We start from the raw sequence: 8,057 nt of genomic DNA, 5'->3' as shown, positions 1-8,057 counted from the left end.
TATAAAGATGAGGAACAGTGAGCTTAGCAGACCAAGGAACTACTATTTGTAAATAATAGAGAGGCTATTTCCCCTCCAAATTCTCCATGAATTATCCTCCCACATGATCACTTCTGCAAATCCACTTTTATAAGACTCCAAATATGGTGTTCATATTGTCTTCATAAAAATGTTTAAGCCCTCGGGGCACCTGGGTGGCTCAGTTGGTTAAGCAACTGCCTTCGGCTCAGGTCATGGTCCTAGAGTCCTGGGATCAAGTTCCACATTGGGCTCCCAGCTCCATGGGGAGTCTGCTTCTCCCTCTGACCTCCCCTCTCATGCTCTCTCTCACTCTGTCTCTTTCTCTCTCTCAAAATAAATAAATAAAAATCTTTTAAAAAAATGTTTAAGCCCTAACTCTGGTCTTCAAACAAAGTAAACAAACAAACAAACAAAAAAAACCAACAAATGAGATGGTAGAGACTTCCCACTTAAAAACATCCAATACACTATCCAAAAGGGAAAAAAAAAAAGTTGAAGCATGGAAATGATTCTGAGGCAAAAATTCTTGTCCTCATTTAGTAGATGGCTTCTTTTCTCAATTAGCTGCACCTTTTGATTAAAAAAAAAAAAAAAAGCATATGTTATATTTTTCTTCATTAACTCTTCTGGAGAGCCAAATCAAATGGGAACCTGAGCTCTATACACATAATTTTCAGAGCCAACACCTCCTTAGCGATAGTTCATTCGGCTTTCGACCACACACACTTTTTAGGTGCAGTACTTAGATTCTGCTGCATGGTACTTTCATTAAAAATTAACAGTAACAGGGCACCTGGCTGGCTCAGTGGGTTAAAGCCTCTGCCTTTGGCTCAGGTCATGATCCCGGGGTCCTGGGATGGAGCCCTGCGTCGGGCTCTCTGCTTAGCAGGGAGCCTGCTTCCTCCTCTCTCTCTCTGCCTGCCCCTCTGCCTACTTGTGATCTCTGTCAAATAAATAAATAAAATCTTTTTAAAAAATTAACAGTAACAACAACATCAGGAGCCGGAATCTTACAGATCTTGTGATTGATTTATCATCTCTATGAGTTTCCTAAGGCTGCCACAAAAATTACTACAAACTGGGTGGTTGAAACCAACAAAAATTGATTCTCACAGCTCTGGAAGCTAGAAGTCCTAAATCAGTGTATTAGCAGGCAAGTTTGGTTACTGCTGGTGGCTCTGGAGGAGAATTTTAGCTTCTGCTGATTGCCAGCAGTCCTAGGTGTTCCTTGGCTGGTAAACACGTGACTCCAAGCTCAGCCTCTGTCTTCCCATGACATCGTTCTCTCTACATCTCCATTTATCTGCGCACCCTTTCTTACAAGGAGACCAGTCATGTCAGATCAGGGCCCACCTGACTCCAGTAGGACTTAATCTTAACCTAATTAACCTAACTACATCTGTCAAGACCTGATTTCCAAATAAGGTCACTTTCTGAGGTTCCGGGTGGATAAGAGTTGGGGGAGGGGTGGGGAACAATACTATTCAACCAGGTACAGAGTACAAGTCTTAGACTAAAGCTTTTGGATCAAACTATTAGACTACAAGCCTCTGTACGATTCAGTTTTTCCTGTTCAAACATCGAACACTAAGTAAAAGATGTAATACACATTACAAAGTTAAATATACTAAAAATACCTGAACTAAAGCAGCTTGTCAGGCAACTTTGAATACTTCATGGATATTTTCTACTATTTTAAGCATATAAATCATGCACCAATCCCTGGGAGCCCCTTTTCCCCAAATCATGTTCTCATGGGTCATATTAATAGAGTATCCAAGAGTTTCAATTGTTCCCCCTAAGAAGGTGTATTCTCCCAAAAGCTCTCAACTTGTACGGCACTTCAACAGCATGACTTTAACCATAAGAGTTCAAAAGGCCAATATTGAAATCCTCTCTACCTTGACAAAGACATCAACCTCCTAACAATTATCTGTCTGCTTCTATTAGGCCCGTAGTAAAATACCACCACTACTAGGTATGCCTACATATCTATCCAAAATACTGCTTTCTTCAGTGAGAAGTATGGCTGTCACAAAAAACAAAGAAGGTGGTCCATAAACTCTACCATAAACTTGGTCTTGGCCTAACCAGACCTTATGATCCATAGTGGTCAGATATCACCAAGAACCACTCGATCCAACCATTAGATTTCTCCCCTGAAAATAAAATCTCTGCTCTTTTCATTCATCTTCTATTACGTTTGTTTATGTATATAAACAGGTATCTATATAAGCCAGATAGGTGCCCCACATCTTCTCCTTTTTGAGCTCTCAAAATCTTTTCCTATCCATGTTTCTAGATCTCTTTGTGTCTTACTTGCCCAAATCTAATTCATGTGTCTGAACACACCAACCAATAAATACCATATATAAACATGGAAGGGATGTGGCAAGAGAGAAGAGCAGTGGACTGGACCATAAGGCAACCTGAAGATCTAATACCTTTTACCACCAAGTGAAACACCCTTGGTCTTAAATTTCTTTCATAGCTGAAGCTTCTGTCCTTCAGACATCCGTGTGAAAGTATTCAGGAATGAAGTCTTATTGGACTGGCAAGTTATTTTCAAATGGGTCAGTCAAAAAGATAGGTACTAATAAGGGAAGAAGGAAATTGTTGGATGTAGATGTATGGAATATATAGGTGCTAGCTGTACTAGTATTACAACTTTTCTATTTGAAAACGCTGTTAAGAAAAATTGGAGGGGGGAAATGAAGCAGAATAAATGTAATTCTTCTTTTCCCAAATTCCACGGCTGTATATATCTAAATTATACCTCCTCGACGATCCTCCCAAGCAGTCTCCCATCTGGACTCTTCCATTCATCCAAGTGTTACCTCATTCTCTCACCAGTGAGGTTTGACATGCTGGAGGGACCCCTGAATTCTCTCCTTTTGGCCTCGTATTCAGTAGTCCCATGCCTAACTGAGTCTTCCCTTCTAACGTCTGATATGTTTCACTAGCTCTGCATTCCCACTGATGTCCCCTTCAGTCCATCTCTGGTGGTTTACAGCATCCTACTTCCTGCTTTGATTTCCATGTCAACTGTGCTAACACCAATTTTATCACGTCACCTCCCTGTTCAAGAGTCTTCAGTTGCTCTCTATCTACTTCTCAAAAGTTGTCCTTCACTATTCCTATTTACAAGGCCTCGACTCCAGACAAGTAGGTTCCTCATTACAGCCTGTGTTCACGCTTTTGTTCATACAACTCTCCCTCTCCAACTCTCTGAAATAATCTTTCCCTCCCCTTTGTAAATATTCAAGCCCTATTAGCTGGCACTTAGTATACACTAAACCTATTAATGTTACTCTCTTTATATATAAACACCCTCCCATCTCCACCTACAGCTTGATCCTTGTTATACCCAGAGATTTCCTAAGAGTGTAACCTTGATGAGGGCAGAAACTTTGCCTATCTTTGTCACTGACTTATCAATAGAACACAGTAAACACAGAATACTATTTGGGGGGGGGGGGGCGCCTGGGTGGCTCAGTGTGTTAAGGCTCTGCCTTCGGCTCAGGTCATGATCTCAGGGTCCTGGGATCAAGCCCCACATCGGGCTTCCTGCTCAGCAGTCTGCTTCCCCCCGCCCCTCTGCCTGCCTCTCTGCCTACTTGTAATCTCTGTCTGTCAAATAAATAAAGAAAATTTTTTTAAAAAAGAATACTATTTGGGGAATAAATACTCTGTTCCTGGAAGTTCTCACTCTTTTTTACATTCTGTGTTGCGTTATTTCCCACACAGGTGCACACAATTCTTTCTCACCAAAAAGGGGGAGGGCTTCAAGTATTTTTTTTTAAAGATTTTATTTATTTATTTGACAGAGAGAGAGAGAGAGAGCAAGCGAGAGCGCAAGCAGCGGGGGCATGGCAGGCAGAGGGAGAGGGAGAAGTAGACTCCTCACTGAGCAGGGAGCTCCATGCTTGAGCCGAAGGCAGACACTTAACCCACTGAGCCACCCAGGTGTCCCTTTTTCTGAAGGACTTTTTAAACTTGAATTAGGCGGGGTTCTCCAGAGAAACAAAACCGGTAGGATATATAGAGTTCTATGGTAAGACAATATGAGAGATTGGCTTGCTTCATTATGGAGCTAAGTCCCATCATCTGCTGCCTGCAAGCAAGAGGCCTGGAAATCTGGAATAGCTCCAGTCCAAACTTGGAAGTCCTGGGAACCAGAAGTGCTTGTGTCCAAGGGCAGGAGAAGACAGGATATCTCAGCTCAAGTAAGGAGAGCAAATTCACTCTTCTTCCACGTTTTTGTTCTTTTAAGTCCCTCAATGGACAGAATGAAGCTCAACTGCACTGGTGAGGGAATCTTTCTTACCCACACTGCTGATTCCAACACTAATGTCTTCTGCAATCACCATTGCCAACAACCCCCCAAAATAATGTTCTACCGGCTATCTGGGCATCCCTTAGCCCAGTCAAGGTGACACATACGCTTAACCATCACAGACTTCCACTACTGTCAGGAAAGGACAGCAGAGAGAATAGGTGCTTGAGGTACAAGAGGTAATGTGGATCCTCTCCCAACAAAAAGTGAATTTTGAGGTAATGCAGCCAAAATGAACACCTTGAACCCCACATCTAACCTTCATCACTGAGCCTCTCAAAGGCCATCTGTACAGTTCACCCATGCCTGACTCCAGGACTAATCCTACTACAGGGGAGGGGCCCAGCAGAGGTCCTACTTGAGGACCACCTTAATTTAAATCTAGATGTTCTCACTGTTGACCCCATGTCTACCCTTTTTCCCACTTCCCAGAGAATTTACTCCTCTCTCAGCTCTCCTATATCTTGTCTGGATTTCAGACATCAAAAATGGTCAAAAGAAGTCTCTGTTTAATAGAAGAAAAGCAGGACTGAGTCATGGAAATCAAGTTGAAGAACCATCTCAGTGCCTGAAAGTCCTGGCTCTGAGTATCAAAATCCCAGCAGCTCTTGAACTTACAGCTTTGTTTGGCCAATTAAACAATGATGCTCATGGGCCTGCTGTCTTCTGCCTTCTCTAACCCCCCATGATTACATGTAGATACACCCACATGCATGTGCAGACATATGCACACATGTGTGTGGACAGGCACATGGGCATACACATGCATACATAGACACACTCAGTTTTCAGACCTCAGATTCTCATATAGACTCATGCTTCTTTCACTCTGTAGCTAAGTCTTGAAAAGCAATACCCAGACTGCCTCCGTGGTTAGTCACCTGTTATTAACCAAAACCTGATCATTTCTCTCAGGGTGATCATACTTGTAATTCGTTCACCTTCTTCCAACCTCCACCCTCGAAGTGCTTTCATTGGATGACCTTCTCTTCTACCTTTTACAGGCAGGAGACATGAAAATCATCTTGTTAAGCACCATTTCTGCTTTACCCCTACAAGACATAATTTAAAATATTGTCTCTAAGTTGACTTTAATGTCATTTATACACAATAAATTCCTGCAAGGTCCTTTTTGTCCCTACTGCCAAAAGACTCAATTTTGTTTAGGGAAATAGTTCATCATCACAGATTAATGTGTAGGCATTGGGTGGTCAGAAAAAAATAACATTATCAAATCCATTGTTTCCTCTGGGGACTCCACTGTGAGAAACTTCAGAAACATATTCCCCCCCCCCCACGTACTACCATTGGCTCATTTCTGGTACCTGACAGTATTCTGTCAGTTAGATTCTGTTTTAACCTTCTGTGTCCTACCTTTCATGGTGCTCTAATTTGTAAACTACATCAAGTAGATGGAGTGTAAATATTAAATACAGGATACCATGTTATGCTTTCAAATTAACAAACTGAAAGGTTATTCTAATTACAGACTCATCACTGCAGCAAGATTAAGAAACTGAGATAAAACTAAACTGTGAATGTACCATTAACCCAAAAGTGCTTCTCACAAAAGAATGGGTAGGCCACAAAGAATGTGTGTGTTTCATGTCACAGCGAAATTGGCTTGGGGAAAACTAATGATGAATAACTCATAATACATATAATACATATAATCAGAAATGTACTTAAAATGTTTCCATGAAATTTGAACTCTATCTCAATCATAGTGCCTTCCATAAACTCCTGGGGGCTCTTGAAAAATAACTCCAAGCAGCAGGAGATAGAAATTTCAATAGCGTGTTTTCAAACAAGGAGTTTGTGTTAGCTTCGTTTTAAATTCAGCTAGACAAAGAGATGGAAAATATATTCATATAAATCTTAGAAAGTTCAAAGAAAAAAAAAAACAAGCCACAATTTAGTACTAACCATGACACTTTACTGCAGTCAACAGCGCTGGTGATATTTTTATTACGCTGTCAGTCCAAAGCCTCAAAATTGTTACGATCATTAGAACCTAGCTATTTCTACAGTAAGTACACTTGTAGTTCCTTGAAAGACAGGACTCCTGCACTGCTTCAGGTAAAATATAATTCATAATGGGAAGATGGTTTCGACAAACACAGGCACTTATATTTCAGTATTCCTTCCCAACCTTTTCAAAATATTTACTGCCCGCTACACCTTCCTATTTCTTGAGTGTTTATTTTTAAACATTCCAGTGTTTTAAAGTAGGTGATCTTTAAAGAAGGAGAAAAAGATGACTAGAGACATAGCAAGCTAAGATCGCCCTTGACTCATGTGAAAAAAGGACTAGAACCAAGATCCAAGAACTTAGAACCACTGCCTTTATTGAGTTATCCCTAAAAGAACAATTCAGAAGGGGTGGGCAGTGGGTTCTCTGCAAAGCCTTTCAAAGTGCACCTGAGGTCATGGTGACATGGGAATGAAGAGGCCCCTTTGGAAGGTGAAGGGGTCCAACAAGGACAGAAAAAAAAATCCTTTATTTCCAAATTAAATGAGACAAATAATAGACCTGTCTTCCTCCACTGTGTTGGTATTTATTGAGGTGGTTTGCTACGTAGTTCAAACCACCATACAGTTCCATAATCCTATTAAAAGGAACGAGAGTCTTCTCTAGGAACATCTGTAGGAACTCACTACAGTTCATAGGCCAGAGATGAGCACTTTGAACAACTGCAGCTGAGTTTTGTCAAAATATTAACTCCCTAAGTCTAATATGCTTATTTTGCTACTTCTAAATATTTTCTTCATTTTAGATGTTCTTTATTGGTATCCCGCTGTGAGAGCTTCAGATTTGGATCATTTGTAACCTACCTCCTCCAAGAGGCAACCATACTAACAGCATAGTTTTGGTTTTATCAATGAGTATTTCCACTATTTTGACTTGTGCATAACAGTCATAGCTGAATCACAGACTATATTATTATGGCTACTTTGCCATCCTTGCATGACTTTTGTTTTCCCCTGAAGCTAATAATTGTGTCGCTCCTCTTCTTAGTTTTCTATATACTGATTTATCAATGTATTCCCAAACTCTCCCTTCGTTTGGTAAAACTCCCCTCACTGGGGTCCATCACTTCCGGTATTTGTCAGTTTCTTTACTTGGAGACATCCAGTAGCTTCTGACCTGCCCCAGTCAGAACGGGATGTTTTCGCTGCACACTCATGGCTGGAACCCTAAGGGTTCTTCCCCCCTCATGTTGGAGCTCCTTTTCCGAATTACATATATTCTACTTTCAACGTCTAATTCTCTCGTTTCATGAAATCTTGTCTAGTAACATTGTGATAAAGGATGCATGAGTAGTAAATATTACGAGGCTCAGGCTCTCTGAAAATATCTTTATTGGAGACTCACATTTAATTCAGAGCTTGGCATGGTGCAGAATGTAGGCTTATATTCATTTTCTCCCTGAAGTCTGAAGGCAGGACTTGCGGCTTCCAGTACTGCTACTGAAAACTCTGAGGACATTATGATTGCTGATCCTTTATAAGTAATTTGCTTTTTTCTCCTCACATACTTCTAGAATCCTCTCTTTGTCTCTGGTGTTCGGAAAGGTCCTAATGATGTTCTTTGATGTGAATCTAATTTCAACCACTGACCCAGGGCACTGAGCAAGCTTTTTCAAATAGGAAACTTATGCCTGAGGAATTTTTTTTTACTGTCTGATATATATCCACC

This window comes from Enhydra lutris, unplaced genomic scaffold, assembly GCF_002288905.1.
Source record: "Enhydra lutris kenyoni isolate GAN:26980312 unplaced genomic scaffold, ASM228890v2 scaffoldscaffold23, whole genome shotgun sequence".
In the NCBI taxonomy this organism is placed as follows: Eukaryota; Metazoa; Chordata; class Mammalia; order Carnivora; family Mustelidae; genus Enhydra; species Enhydra lutris.
Note: the sequence above shows the minus strand (reverse complement) of the source record.